The 16,677-nt window shown below is 42.2% G+C and overlaps 1 protein-coding gene across 3 annotated transcripts in view; it reads left to right on the top strand.

The window, feature by feature from the left end:
• The window catches only part of LOC109031941 (uncharacterized), a 73,411-nt gene that overhangs the window by 20,325 nt on the left and 36,409 nt on the right, over positions 1-16,677 (top strand). The window contains exon 2 of one of the 3 annotated variants that reach the window (XM_072305262.1): positions 12,090-12,132. The exons of the other annotated variants lie outside the window; for them this stretch is intronic. The gene's annotated coding sequence lies outside the window, so the exon portion shown is untranslated. The remainder of the gene's footprint in view (positions 1-12,089; positions 12,133-16,677) is intronic. 3 annotated transcript variants of the gene reach the window in all.

A 16,677-nucleotide genomic window follows, 5' to 3' on the forward strand; every position in this document is an offset into this window, starting at 1 on the left:
CGTACTTCCAGTGGCGAGGCGTGAATGATCGATCATCGATATGTCCCTATTAAAGCTATGGTAAAGAATCGATTATTACGGTGTTCGCTGCAACCACCCTGTCTATCGATCCTTTTCCATAGGTTTAAATGGTAGATCAATCGATATATCGTAAAGCATGAATGATCGATCATCGATATGTCCCTATTAAAGCTATGGTAAAGAATCGATTATTACGGTGTTCGCTGCAACCACCCTGTCTATCGATCCTTTTCCATAGGTTTAAATGGTAGATCAATCGATATATCGTAAAGCATGAATGATCGATCATCGATATGTCCCTATTAAAGCTATGGTAAAGAATCGATTATTACGGTGTTCGCTGCAACCACCCTGTCTATCGATCCTTTTCCATAGGTTTAAATGGTAGATCAATCGATATATCGTAAAGCACGCCACGCCACTGTTTACCTCCTATATCAACACAATATTTTGGTTACTTTTTCTTACTGTGGAGACCATTTCGACGTATTTCTGACAAACGGGACTGTGTGCATTATGATGTGAGCCCCGTTATGCGTATATTCTCATGGGTTTCAAGGCTCACGTCTTAATGCACATAGTTCCGTTTGGCAGAAATACGTCCATTTGTCGTCATGCCTGGTCACCAACCGAATAAAATAAACTGGTATCCTCTTAATACTTTATTTCTTGTGAAGAACACGCGTGGTGTGAGGTGATTTTCATGTTTCGTGTCGAAATACATTGTTCGCTCATCCTAGAGTCCCTTTATACTGAGAGTCAAGACAATTTGAATCCATTTCTGATTGGTTCCCGTATTTTAGGCCTCCACAGTGTCACAAACGGGAATAAAGATTACATTTTCACCAATTGCAAAGATTATAATCTGGAATGGACCAGGGAATTACGGGTTCGGCAAGGAACAAACGGAATGAGAGGAGGAACGGAGAAAGGCATTTGAGAATGGGCCGATCAAAGATTACGAAAAACGTTCAATTTCTGTAATCTTTATTCCCGTTTGTGACATCCATGAGCCGAATTGTCTTGACTCTCAGTATAAAGGGACTCTAGCTCATCCTTGCCACACGTACATACTGGGATACCTAGGTACCAAAATAAGAGAAGAAAGAATCGAAGAAAGCTCGGTCTGGGATGTTTACGGTAGAGTGAGATTTCTGAGAAGTAGCTCTGGATCCTTTGTCCTTTGTTCCCGAACCCAGATGTTGACGCGTAAAAAAAGAGGAGGCATCCGGCATCCAGTTGCAGTCCCGGGTCAGGTTCGCTTCCTTCGGAACCCTCCGCGCCGTGCTTAGTATAAACGCCGTATGTACCCTCAGGCGTTGCCAAATCTCTCCTGATAGTAGAATTTATTGGGAGAGCTGAGAATTTTTTCTTCCAATTTCTCCGACAATGTCGTTCGCACTATAAACCATTTTTTCTGAAATTCCAAGGAATGATATGCATGACTCTCCTCAAAAATTGTTGTTCTATCATAGTACACGGCGAAAAAAACTTCGTGCGTGGGACCCGAAGTTTAGGTCATATGGATCTCCGAAGTTTTCGGATTGAGCATCTGGACACTTTTGGTCCAGCTGCTGAGGTTTGGATCACACGTCTGAAACTGAAGTACTTCGGTTTTCACATCCGAACAACTTCGGTTCTCACATCCGAAAAACTTCGGTTCTCACATCTGAAGTACCTCAGATGTAAGAACTGAAGTTTCAGATGTGTGACCCGAACCTCGACAGCTAGACCTAAAGTGTTCAGATGCTCAATCCGAAAACTTCAGAGATCAATATGACCTAAACTTCGGGTCCCACGCACGAGGTTTTTTTCTCCGTGTAAATTTAGCAACATATAAATGTCCATACAGCGTTTTCGCTTAGCGCAGCAGCCTTGTTCTCTGAACCTTGCTGTCCCTGCTCCTCCGGTCTGCGACAGTGGCGATTCTCGCTAGTCGGCAAAACTGTTAAAACTCCTATTCTCCCACATTTTTTTTGCCAACATCAGTCTTGAGACACGTGTTTAGGCCAGCATTAGACCCCTAAAGAGACCGAAAATTACCAAATCATGCTGCATTCCGTTGAATATAGATCTTCAATAAGCAAAGTATCGCAGATTTGGGTAATTCTGGGCCCAAAAACGGCCCTTATCGATACCCCTTCTTATTCGTTGGTAATAATTCCTCTGCTTTTGTGTTAACTGGAGTCAACGCCAAATAAGATTACGCACTTCTAGGCTGCATCAAAAGATCGTCCGACGTCACTTTTACATGTAAAGCGAATGCAAGAATCAAGATGGCGGATCTGCCGCCGCAGACCAAAAATGCGTAAACTTATTTGGCTCAGACTCTACCCAACTTCGAGTTTCTATGCGCTAAAGTCTCTTGTCCCTTGTACAGATCGGAAAAACCGTGCTTTTGTCCATCACGATTTCGAAGGAGTGCGGCAACGTTGGATGAGCTGCGCGTTATCTATCCATCTATCCCATCGTCAAGGACGAAGCGGTGAAACGATTACCACCTCCGAAGGTGTTCCTAACCCGGGGCAACAGTCTGTCCCCGCAGCGTGGCGCTCTCTGGCGGCCAGACGCGCAACTACGAGTGTAAACAAACCGGTAGTCAACAAGACCGCGGCCGGCGGCGCCTCCCCCCCCCCCCCCCCGCTCTCTACGCACGGTTGCCGCGTCGGGCAAGCGTGAATTTATTTTGCGCCTGTGCCGGGTTGATGGCAGTGAATCGGGCCACAGTAACAATAATTTGGACTGCATTTTGCAATTTGGAACTATAAATTCTGGCTCTTCTGGAAAAGACACTTATGTGCATAGGGAAACTAATGGCACGTACGTTGTTTTTAAACCGGGCTAGAATTTATAGTTCCAAATTGCAAAACGTAGTCCATTTGTTGTCTGTAAATCCCTAGGATTTTTTGATTAGGTACCATGAGCGCGACATCGGCCTTGGTCGTTAGAAATCGTCGTCTCTCTCACGAAAGGACATAAGTACATTTCCATGTTGCAAAATTCATCTTTATGGAGAATTTGCACACAAAAATTGTATTGCTTCATTTGAGAGTGATCAATAAGCTGAGTTCGCAGTACCTTTTATAATTTCATTTCTGAAATGGTAAATCGGAGGAAAATAGATTTAAAAGTGAGGAAAATATGCCTCCTTGTGACGTCATCTGGTTGCATTTTCCATTTAAACACATGTATTTCGGCAAATTAGGTTATTCTGTCATATTTCCTCCAATAATTGTTCGATTTAGAAACCAAGGATATCCTCGTGCTCAGTTTTCTTAACAGTTTCATTTTAAACATAAAATGTACATAATTTCAAACACCTGCAAATTCTCCATTGTCTCAAAACAAGACATGCGAGAAAGCTGTAAGTGCGCAAAAAATGACGTAGTTTCAGGCAAGACAGCCGTGATATTATTCCTTCAGAAAGCCGACGAAAACAGTGCTTTCAAGTAGAGTGCCGCCCTCTTCTGCCAATTTCTAACCTGAAAATGTGTTTGTTGTGTGTCCATAACGCAACCGCGAAAGCATGCAGAAGATGGCACTTAAGGTCCAGTTACACGAACAAATTGAGCCATCAAATTGGGCCTCTCATTGGTCGCATCCTCACCTCAGGTCTTTTTCCACCAATCAGAGCTTCAGTTTGATGGCTCAATTTGATCGTGTAACTGAACCTTTACGGCCGTCTTGCCTAAGACTAGCCTAGCATGAAAATGAAAAACACCCTTTTTATGTACTCGAAATAAAATCAGTGGATCGTTAATCATCCAAACGATTTCCAGCAGGCCGATTATTGAAATTGATAGACAAAGCTATAGACAAAGAAGACAAAAGAGATACGGAGGGATCCTATTGGTGGAAGCGGGTGGTTGCAATGGACAAAGAAGATAAGTAATAGACTAACTAACGGCAACCCACGAGGGACCCGATAGTAAGTCCATAATTTTCTCCCTTAGTCTATAGGAACCACCCATTTCAACCAATAAGATCGCCCCATACTCCTTATGTCTTCTTTGTCTATAGCTTTGTCTATTAATTTCAATAATCGGTCCGCAGGAGAGTCTTTCGGACGGTCAGTGGGAATTTGACAAAGAACGGAGGCTTCTTTGAATAACATTTTCCGGTCAGACGCATCTGAGCCCGCTTTCTCTTGACTTGATCTTTTCACGTACTGCTCTCTTGGCTATCACGGCAGTATAGGCCGTATGTTCTGTGACGGCAGCTCCGGTGCCTTTGTCTGAATCGATGCTCCGCGCCCGTGGTTCGGTCATTCGTGATTTCGTGGAGGGACCTTTTGGCGTCCCCCTGAGGTCCGTCTTCTCCTGTATTTGCGTGGCGTGTCATCTGGATTCCTTTCATCCCGAGACCGGAGCAGCCGTGGCGTCCCCGCGCCCTTCCTCCATCCTGGTGGTAATCCGAAGCAACAGTCTCCATCGCGTCGGTCACCTGCTCTGCCTAGCTCCTGTTTCCTTACCCAGAACAGGTCGCGACAGGTTTCAGTTCGCCCGTCGCACAGTGGGTCGACAGGGTTGCCACAGTCAGGGAAAACCGGGAAATGTTAGGGACAATGACGAAAATGTCCTTTGTGCTAGAGTCCCTTTATACCCAGAGTTAAGACAACTCGATTATCAGCTGACTGGCAGCCGGCCTTGGCTAGCCATGGAGGCTGAAACGAGTGCACCCAAACGAACGATATTGAGGGATAAAGACCAGGAATCCTGCGATGTCTGTCACTTAAAAACAACAACATCAACAAATTGATCAATTAAAAAGAAAATGAGATTGGTTTGTGAATAATTTCTTAATCTATTCATTTGGACCGATGGAAATAACAATTTACTCTTGACACATCCACAATTAGGTAATATGTTCATATTCTTGTTCACACTCGAGGTACCGCCAACTTGGTGCACATCGTTCGGCCTCCATGAGCGAGAACCAATCAGAATTGGATTTTTGTTTTTAGGCCACTTTCAGCCCAACCCTGGCCAAGCCAAAAGTGAGGTGTCTTAACTCTGGGTATAAAAGGACTCTACTTTTTGCGATTGGGTTCCTCCCGGAAGGCGACGGCGTGGACGTCCTGTGGAAGGTTGGCGACAAGGGGTGGAGGAGGAGATCAAAAGGTGCCAATTGCCTGATGGTCTCTGGGAGGATAGGGGGCAATGCTGTCTCGCTAAGGAAGAACGCCGTATGAACCTTTATACTTTGCCAAGTTTCCTCCGATAAAAAACCGAATTTACTGGGAAAATTGCGAATATTATTTTCCAAAACTTTCAGACAATTTTGTGCGCAATTTAATCTAAAAGATCTGAAAATCTCAAGGAAAGGCATCCATGAATGCTCTCAAAAATACATATTTTATCAAGGGAAATTTGGCAACTCCCGAAGGTTCGTACGGCGTTCTTCCTTAGCACGGCAGAATGGCGATTGGGCGTCGCAGAGCGCGAGGCTGCGCTGTGAAAGCGACTTAATGTTATGTACGAAAATTTCAGGGAAAATTTGTTAAATCGCCCTCATTTGCTTTCTAGAATGGGTTTGAGATTTTGAACAAGAAATTTTCCCCGGAAACCATTTTCAATTATGTCTTCTTAACCGTCCGTCAGATCTTCAATCGTCAGGGAATTTCACCAAAATGTGTCCGAAAAATGTCAAGGAATTTCATTTTCTAAATTCTGTGGCAACCTTGGGTCGAGTCAATAGGAGAGGTCGGACAGAATTTGGAAACTTTAAACGCTTATAACTCCGTTTATACAGATCTTTGAGGTTCTAAAAGTGGTTTCATTGGTTTCCTCGTAAAATTTTCGACCAGGAGCACCCCTCGTAATTCAAAATGTGTCGAAATAAACATCAAAATTATCAGTTTAAGTCAATAATTTCATGTCCGACCTCTCGATCTGACTGAATCCACTGTGCGCCGTTGCCGTCCTCCCGGTCGCATTGTTGTTCATCTCAAAAGGAGGGGTCGGCACAGGGTTGTCACAGTCAGGGAAAACCGGGGAATGTCAGGGGATTCTTAAAAAGTCAGGGAAGAGTGACGAAAATGTCAGGGAAAAATCGTCAAACACCTTCATTTGCTTTTCGGGGTTGACGTTTTTTTACTCCAATCTGTGCAAACCTTGTCGGCGGTGACTGAGAAAAACTGACCGCATGCGCGGGACACTTGAAAAGCGTGTTGCAAACTACGCAGATTGCGCACTAAGGAATGGATTGTCAGACTATTCTGACGTGTCCAACGTGAATTTTGTGCGACTTTACCTCATGGTGTCTAGTTCTTTAAAAACCGGGATTCATCAGGGAATGAAAATTTACCGGGAAAGTCAGGGGAAAATCAAGGAATTTGTTCCAGAAACCGGGAAAATCGGGAAATCGAGGACTTTGTGCCAGTAACCGGGAAAATCAGGGAATTTGTTCCAGAAACCGGGAATAATGTAGAAGCTTTCATTGCAACCAGATAATATCAACATCAAGAACATTTTTTTAATTAAAATTTTGAATGTGCGCTAAAGAAATGGCTGTAAGATTAATTGAAATCTATATTCATATTTGAAACTCTGGAAAATTATTTTCCTTTCCCCCCAAAAAACCCGGGAAAGTGGGAGAAAACTTTGGTTTCTCATCCAGGAATGAGCTTCTGAAAATCAGGGAAACAGGAAAAATCAGGGAATGAGCTTTGCCAAGAAAACCAGACACCATGCTTTACCTGGACAGAGTTTATCTATTTGGCTGTGAGTGTGCCTCTTGCGTGCAAGAGACCCATCGAATCTATAAACAAGGATTTTGTCGAAGTTTAGCGCAGGTCAGCGTAGTTTAAACAAAAATAGGTGGAAAGCAGGGTCGGACTGGCTCGCATCTGAGGGCGTAGACCCTTGGTGATAATGCAATGTGATATTCCTGGTAGGGCATCCCCTACGTGGAGAGGGGTCCAGAAAATTTTGGCAAAGCAGCCCAAAGTTTACGCTATTTTGAGGTTCAAAGATTATTAAGCGTACAGAGTAAAAATTGCAAAATTGAACGTATTGAAGTAACCGACCGACTTCTGAAATTAAAGAAAACATTAAAAATTAAAGTCACTAGACGCAGCCAAGCACCATTATTTCCAAAAGAACCGAGCCAGTGCTGCGGTTTACACGAGCTCAGGGCGAGGGTCTACAAATCCATGATAAAGGAGAATCAGACAAGAACCTGGAAAAAGACGAGAGAACGAGTATCAACACAGCCGAAGATAGGAAAGACTTACTCAGGCCTCTTTTTTAACTTTTCTTCCGAATCAGAGCGACGCCTAATTGACAGCGTATAACCGAGCATTGAGAGCTCACGCGTCGCGTCATCGCGCCTTCAATTTTTCAGATGCAGCACGGACGTCCATCAAGTACGAATAGTTGTATCTCTGCGCCGTCGCTAACGATCATCCTTTCCCTCGCTTTATTTCCATATTGTGTTTGTTTGCGCTTGTCTTATTCGTAATGGTGCTTCAAACTAGCAGCATAGAGCAGTCTGCATTGCGAGTTCACGACTCACGCCATCGCGTCTTACTTTTTTCATATGCAATGCGGACATCCATCTTGCGCGAATAGTTGTATCGCGTTTACATTTTAGATGTCTCTTATTTTTTAATTTCGAGATAAATTAAGGTTAAGTTTGCCCGAGACATGCTATGGTATGTCCAAATCAATAGTCATTTTGAAAAGGAAGAAATATGTTAAAAGGTCTCTCAAGAGGTCTATAAAGGGAGCGTACGTCTAAAATTCGAATCGACCATAGCTTCTGAGGGAGTTACACGTAGCGAATGAAGGAGGGGTATGATAAAGCGCCGTATGTCAAAAAAAGGTGAAATTTCACAGAAAAGTGTTTACGCTCCAGAAAGTAGTTTTTGGACCTCTGTCCGTCACTATCATTCGTAAAAGCACCTTTCTTCACTCCCAGCTCTCTTTTCTTCCGTTCATTTAAGAAATTTTTTGCAGATATTCTCGATCGTAATTTTTTTCTCTTCTTATTTTGCTATGTGTCAGAGGGGCGCGTTTTCGGCGCGCCAAGGGGGCGTATCTGCCAATGGTAGATTGGCCTTATGGCCAGTCAGAGCCTGGTGGAAAGTTTGTTCGATGATCAGGGAAAGTCAGGGAAGTAAAAAATTTTGAAGTCAAGGAAAAGCAAAAATAGTGAGGGAACGACAGGGAATTTTAAGATGAAGAAATGATGGCAACCCCGATGTATGTTGGGGAAAATTGCAACTTGGTGGCGAGAACTCCGCAGGCAAAGAATTGCACAAAAGTACACACACACACACGCATATTCTCTCGTAACCCTTGTGCTACCGTGCTAAGGAAGACGCCGTTTGAACATTCGAGAGTTGCCAAATTTCCTTCGATAAAAAGCTTTGTTTTAAGGAAAGTTATGAATATTTTTCTTTGACATTTTCGGGAGCTTTAGGTGAAATTGCGAACAAAATCATCCGAAAAATTGAGAGAAAAATGTTCATAAGTTTACCAGGAAATGCGTGTTTTATCAATGGAACTTTGGCAACACATGTAGGTTCATACGGCGTTTTTCCTTAGCACGGGAGTGTGGCTGTGGGGGTGGGATGTGGGTCCGTCAACAACTCGGGGGGAGTGAGTATGGGCTCTTGTGGGGGGGTGTGGAGTGGGTCCGTCAACAACAGGTTTAGATAGAATTGATTGCGTGCAGGATGAGACCGGGATTTCGCAGGGTTCTTTATGTTTTCCTTCCCAGTCGCCTACTTCGGCAACGCTGGGCGCAACGGGTCCAGTCCCGGCGAAATGCCTTTGCGTGGCTGCCAGATTTGGCGTGTATTCAAGAATTAAGGGCACAAAGGCTCCACCACTGGACCTGAATTGAGTGCATATTTTAGCAAGACGGAACGTTAAATTTGTGTTTCCCCGTAAGAAGTCTAAAGTCACTCTTCTAACACGATTTTAAGTCAATTTGTAACTTCATGTTGTAGCATACTGCACAATTTTTCTAACACTGTATTGGCACTATGAAAACTTTTTTTCGATACCAATTAATTTTTTTTCGAAAACCGCTTATACTTAAATGACTTACTTTTCATTAATTACGCACGATGACCATTTCGGGCGGGCTGCCCGCCCATCTTCAGGTGACTGAAATGGGTAATGGGTAAAACGAGTTATGTGTAATCGGTTTTTGAAAAAAAAAACGGGGAAATGTCAGGGAATTATAAAAATTCAGGAAAAACCGGGAAATGTCAGGGAAAATGACGTAAATGTCAGGGAAAATTTGTTAAATCACTTTCATTTGCTTTCTTGAATGGGTTTGAGGTTTCGAACGACAAATGCCTGAAAACTATTTTCAATTATGCCTTATAACCATCGTCACATCTTCAATTGTCAGGGAATTTCGCCAAAATGTATCGTGGAATTTTATTTTCTAAATTCTGTGGCAACCTTGCCGGTACATCTACGTGTGCAACCAGGTCGAAAAATCAGTTCCCCCATTCCCCCCCTCGCCTCGCCGCGACCCATCAGCTGTTCCCGTATTCCTGGCGCAGCGCGCAGGTGAGACCCACTAACAACGCAATATAACTGGGACGCTCTTTGTTTACGGACCCTCCAAGGGTCTCGAACCCCGAACCCCTTCGCCCGCTGAGCCCTCCTCGTGAGACGTGCGCCCCGTTGCCGAATTTCCGAGAAAAATCGTAAGGGTGTACACAGTCGACTTCTGAGGAAGATACAAGTGTTTACAACTAACATTGCTTAAGGTGATTCGATGGACGCCATATTTTGTGTCAGAATGGCATGCGATATATCGCATCGGTTGGTTCCATTTTTTCCGCCACTCGTCATTTTTCTCCAATTTTGAGATCGCAATTCTGTTGTCAGGAAACTAAAGCACTCACTTACCAATTTTAACAAAGAAATTCAACGTAATAAAGGCGTGGTTTTTTTAGAGAGAAAATATTGCATTCGAGTGCAGTTTCGATATCAGTATCGAATGCGATGTTTTCTCTCTAAAAAAAAACACGCCTTTATTTCGTTGAATTTCTTTGTTAAAATTGGAAAGTGAGTACTTTAGTCTCCTGACAACAGAATTGTGATCTCGAAATTTGAGAAAAATGACGAGTAGCTGAAAAAATGGAACCAATTGATGCGATATGTCGCATGCCGTTCTGACAAAAAAATAACATCCATCGAATCACTTTAAATGGCGAAAATTCGAATAGCAGGGTGTCTCCAAGTCCGGAATTTCTGGAAAGTCCGGATATAGTACTGATTTTTTAAGGGCCCTCCGGGAGTCCTGAAAAAATGCGGAATTTCACGAGAAGGTCCAGAATTTTAATCATTTTTGTCGCCATGGCGAGCGAGAATTTCAAATTTTTGAAAATTTTCGAATTTCGTCAATTGAATCAGTGAGAACGAAAACACACCAACTCGGTAACTCGAAAATAATCAATTTTCATTGGAGAGTGGAGACAGCTAATTTACGTAGAGGTCATTGAAGTTAGCGCACCTGTTCCAACTTGGACCTTTAAAGTGTCCATGAGTACTTGTCTTCCGGCAGCAAAAATCTTTTTCTCTAACTAACTTCTTCACCTTCTGTGCAGTTTTGCGCTTGTCTTGATTATTTTCATTTTCCCGAGTTGGTGTGTTTTCGTTCTCACTGATTCAATTGTAGGTATACTGGAAAAGTACTGAATTTCTCTTATGAGGAGGCACTGAATTTATCGGGAATGGACTGGAAAAGTAATGTGAAAGTACTGATTTTTGGCCAGTCTGTTTGAGTAGACACTCTGGAGTAGAGAATTTGCAGGCGTCACACGATGAATATCGTGTTTAAGTGGAAACTACTGAGTGAACTGAACACGAGGATACCCTTGCTTCATAAATCAAACAATTATTAGAGGAGATACGACAAAATGATCTAATCTGCTAAAATACATGCGTTTAAACGGGAAGTGCCGCCAGATGATGTCACTAGGCGGTGCAGTTTCTCACTTTTAAATCTATTTTTATACCATTACCCATATCAGAAAAAAATTATAAAAAATACAACGAAATCAGCTCTTTAAGCACTTTCAGATGAAGCAATGAAAAATTTTCATGCCAATTCTCCATTACTTCATTTGTATAATTTAGGCTTAATTTTATCTGTGTTGAAAATACTTGTCAAAGCCTCGTTCATGAGTTGATTTCCGAACCTTCGATTCAGTGGGGGTGCCTTTCGATGTATCGATTGATCTGCCCTTTAAACCAATGGAAAAGGATCGATGAACAGGGTTTCCGCAACGAACTCCTTGATGGTCGATTCTTTACCATAGCTTCAAATGGGGAAATATCGAAAATCGATCATTCACGCCACGCCACTGCTTTGGTTGTGTGAATTGTTTTCTTCTCAAGATGTCGAAGAAGGAACATATGACGCTTTCCTCCACGGGCTGAGTATTGAAATTAATAGACAAAGCTATAGACAACGAAAACCGAGGGAAATGGATCGATCCTGTTGGTTGAGACGGGGGATTGTCAAAGGGGTAAAATGGACGTATTTATGCTGAAAGGAACTATGTTGCCCACAAACCCTATGCACATAGTTCCTTTTACCATAATTATGTCCAAATGATGCACTGGTAAAAAAAACCTCTTGGTTCAAGAGTGCAGTTTCTTGTCGCCGGATTTAAGAGTCTGGACTCTTGTTTAAAGCGGATTTTGAATTGAATCAATGCAAAATCCGCTTCAAACAAGAGTTCAAGACTCTTAAATCCGGCGACAAGAAACTGCACTCTTAAGTCAATGCACCGCGGCATTGGCCCAAGATGTTTTTTTTACCAGTGTGGAGTAGCTACGAAGTCCCTCTTGGGTTGCCATTACTGAGTCTATTACATAGTTCCTTTGTCCACTGTAACCACTCGCTTCCACCAATAGGATCGCTCCATTTTCTCTTCGTCTCCTTTGTCTATTGCTTTGTCTATCACTTTTGAAAATTATTTCGTTGGCTCAGATCTCCTCTAGCGGCCCATTGTCCTTTTTATGGCGATAAACTGAGGATTCCTCCAGAACCAGTAATATAGCATTCAATATTTTTTTTTTTGTATGTTTCAGGTAAAGCAGCCCATTGACACCTCCGAATTATCCTAGCAAGCCTGTGAGTTTCATTTTTTATCTTTTCTCGCGTCAATGTCGCACCTCATCATTAAATCAGGGTGTTTAGGACCGGGAAAAATCGGGATACTGGAATTCATCGGGGAATGAAAAAAATTCAGGAAAAAATCACGGAATTTTTTCCAGAAACCGGGAATAACTTCTTCCACAGCTTACATAAACCATTTTAAGGTTTATGTCATTGCACTTGAGCCGCCATTATTGACCTCTTGAATCTTCAAATCTTCAGAAAGAAAATAGAAAAAACATACAAAAACGTTAGTTCCATCGGCCGAAAAATGAAACTAATTGATACTTAAGGGCAGCAGAATATTCACGATCCCGCGAGAAAAATCTCGCGGGTGAACAGTGTACACTCTGGCAGGCGCAGCATAGGCAATTTGCACATCACCTCATCAGTGTAGTGTTTGAAGCATATCTACGCCGTTGAAGGCGCTCCAACTTCCAAGCGGTGCGCGCCCGCGATAATTCGAATTCGCGGCGTCAGCTTTTTTTCAGATCGCGTCGACGCTCGGTACCGTGTGCCTTATCTGTTAGGCATTGCTGAAATTCTGATAATTTAGCTCAACTAAAAGAATTTTGATGAATGAAAATCAAGAGAAGAGCACACTTTTTGCTGAAAACTGTCCAAATACGAGGTCTGTTAGATTAGAAACCGGATTTTGGTCATAACTAGCCCACAATGCGTCCAAATTACGTTTTCTTGAGCTTTCTGATAGCTGGAAATATACTTAAGAACGCTACGTTCACAGATTTTGTTTATTTTGATCAGTGTTTATTCTGTGTCATCTTGAATACGAGTAAGTCAGGTGCGTTTTGCGATTTTCATCATGCGATCACTGATAGAACAAAGATTCAACATTAAATTTTGTTTTAAACTCGGTATACCTTGTACCAAAACTTTTGGTATACGCTAAGTAAAGTTTACCATGATCATTGTATGAGATGTTCCCACTGTTTTGAATGAGTTAAACGATTCAAAACTGGTCAGGAGTTCGTCAAAGATGAGGAGCATGGGAATCGACCCTCAACGGCAACTGACATTTGTCACGTGGAAGAAATGCGGGCAAAAGTGCTCGAAAACGGTCGTTTCGAGCTTGTTGAACAGAGTAATATTTCTGAAGGCTCTGTACATACAATTTTGATAGAATATGTAGACACGCATCGAGTTTCAGGTACACTTGCCCCTTGATTGTTGTCCGTTGAACGAAAATCCAACCAAATGTCAATTTCCCTTTAGCTGCTTGAACGTTCTAACAGTGATCCTACATTTTTGGATAGGATAATTTTCGGTGACAATATTTTAGTGTACGGCTACGATATGGAGACAAAACTCCAATCGTCCTTGTGGGTTGAAAAATGTAGTGCAAGACCGAAAAAAGAGAGACAAGTTCGGTGAAACATAAAAATCGCAAAACACCCTTGAGGTTGCCTTACTTCAAGCCACATACCAACGAAGCTCATTAGGATTTTTCAAACTTGTGAACGTAGCGTTCTTAAGTATATTTCCAGCTATCAGAAAAGCTCAAGAAAACGTAATTTGGACGCATTGTGGGCTAGTTATGACCAAAATCCGGTTTCTAATCTAACAGACCTCGTACACTGGAAAAAAAACACATTGGATCTAGAGTCCAGACTCCTCAAAACATTGACAAGAAAAAGGACTCCTGATTCAATCAGATTTAAGCTTAAATCAAGAGTCCTTTTTCTTGTCAATGTTTTCAAGAGTCTGGACTCTAGATCCAATGTGTTTTTTTTTTTCCAGTGTGCTTTGATTTTGAAGAAGAATCAAAAAATACTTCAAGCAGATCAATTCTGTGTAAACATGAATAAGAACACGCTGATTTCTTGTATAATATTACTGTAGCCGCACTAATATTTTTATGTTAAAATTACTTTGCAACAGAGTTGATTTTTTGTCAGATTTACTTCAATCGCCATCGCGCATAACTCTTGTCAAAACTTCGACCGCGCTGACTTTTGGTCAAATTTACTTCGACCGCGCTGATTTTTTGTCAAATTTACTTCGACCGCGCTGATTTTTTGGTCAAAATTACTTCGACCGCGCTGTGTGCAAGTGTGTAGGGAAAATGAGTGTCTTGCTGATAAAAGCGTAAACTGAAGGAACGTTTTGCACCCCTGCGGTATTCATATCTACAACTCGGTAGACTTATGTAGTTTTCGAAATCGAGGGGAAGTGGGAAAAAAGTTTGGTTTCTCATCAGGGTATGAGCTCCTGGAAATGAGGGAATGAACATGGTCAAGAATTCCGAACGCGATGCGTTTAACGAACGTGAGCGTATGAAATGGTCGTCGGAGATTTTCTCAGGGCAAGGCTGTTGGGTGAGCAAGTTGAGTTTTCTTCAAGCACACGGCGCACAATGGACTGAACCAATGGCAGAGGTCGCACATGAATTTCTTCACTAAAACTACAAAAGACGTTCAGTTCGTCAAATTTTAAATTTTGCCGGATTTTTCTTTACGACAATTTTACGAGAAAACCAAGTTTAAGATCTCATAATTTTGTAAAAAACGGAGTTGTGAGTTTTCAAATTTTGTCGGGCCTCTCCCATTGACCCGATCCACTGTGCGGCGCGGCAAGACTGGAGTTGGAGCTGAGCTAGGACGATCGGATCGCTCCAGACACTCCATTCTCAGTAGTTGTAAAAGTTCCAAGGTTGATTCGCTATCCGGTGTTGTCGCTTTTTACCAGTGGCGTCAAGGTAGATTTACACAGGTATGGAAAAGTTGAAAATTTCCCATGAGCCTCAGTACGTGTCACATGACTACGTGACGTAGGTTAAGGGGCCCGTTTTTTAATTAAATTACAATCAAATTAACATTCAAACGTTTGTGCGTTTAAACGTTAAAATTAATATCGCATTATCAAAATTGTGCAAAAAATCCCACACAATTTTGACAAACGATAAACCGAACATAATAAATCAAAATAATCAAAACATTCAAAATGGCTGACGTTAAGGGGCCGCTGGAGAGCCAATCAGAGGCCAGTTGTTAAGTTCTGTCCATACCTGTGTAAATCTACCTTGAGTGGCGTGCATGCCGTGCTCAGCGATAAATCGATTCATCTGCCACTCTAACAGTACTGAAAAAAGAAAAAAAAAATCACAATCTCAACTATACTTCCAGCTGATTTTGGCGTCAGCTATAAGAGAAGTTGCACTAGTTCCAAGTGTAATACAGGGTGTCTAGCATCAGGATTTTCCCCATTCTCCCGATTCTATCAGGATTTGAGATTAATCAGGATTTAATCCCGACTTCATCAGGATTTGAGGAAAAATCGGTCGTAAAATCAGGATTTGAGAAAAGTCGGCTGTCCCATCGGATTTTTTTATGCTCTTGCACACGCTCATGCAGAATTTTAATTTTTCCCCGCAAAAAATCAGGATCTGGAAAAATTATGAAATCAGGATTTAGCAGTCAAAAATCAGGATTTCCCAAAATAAAAAAAAAAAACAAAAAAACTAGACACCCTGCTTTAGGAAAGGCACCAGCCAACGGTATAGTTAATCCAACCTGACCTATGTTGACTGTGAGGGCACCGGCTAGAGGTATGGTAGATCCAATCACACTTTCAGCCGACTTGACCATACCTCTGGCTTGTGCAACTACTCTAATATCTGGCGCCAAATTCTGCCAGGAGCATAAGGATTGTGACACATTTTTTTTCGTTAGGGTGTTCGCAATGACCACCTTAATAATCGATTCTTTGCCATAGCTTCAGATGGAGAAATATCGATAATCGATCTCTCATGCCTCGCCACTGCTTTTTGCCCGTCGGGGAAAGTTGGGAAACGGACCGCGGGACAAGGTGCGAATTCAGGTATTATGACGTAAAAAAAATTCCCACACGGAGAAGAAAACTTCGTGCGTGGGACCCGAAGTTTAGGTCATACGGATCTCTGAAGTTTTCAGATTGAGCATCTGAACACTTAAGGTCCAGCTGCTGAGGTTTGGATCATACATCTGAAACTTCAGTTCTTACGCCTGAAGTACTTCGGTTTTCATATCCGAAAAACTTCGGTTCTCACATCCGAAAAACTTCGGTTCTTACATCTGAAGTACTTCAGATGTAAGAACTGAAGTTTCAGATATCGACGGTGAAACTACCAAACCACGTATCTCGTTTGCGGTGTTTAAAAATCTACGCTCACATTTTATTTTTTTGAAGTAGACCAAATCAATATCATTCCTTGAAATTTTCACGGAATTTTCTCCGCACAAAGAGGAAAAATCACAGAAATTTTCAAGACTGGATGTTAAGTAGTTTTTCATTTAAAAAATAAAGTATGACAGGAAGTCTGCGACGTCGCAAACCGATATACGTGGTTTGGTAGTTTCACCGTCGATATGTGATCCGGACCTCGACAGCTAGACCTAAGGTGTTCAGATGCTCAATCTGAAAACTTCAGAGATCCATATGACCTAAACTTCGGGTCCCACGCACGAGGTTTTTTTCTCCGTGTATCAAACGGAAGATTATCGAAAAGGTCCCCTGGAAAAGCCA

The sequence above is a fragment of the Bemisia tabaci genome, chromosome 10, assembly GCF_918797505.1.
Source record: "Bemisia tabaci chromosome 10, PGI_BMITA_v3".
Lineage (NCBI taxonomy): Eukaryota > Metazoa > Arthropoda > Insecta > Hemiptera > Aleyrodidae > Bemisia > Bemisia tabaci.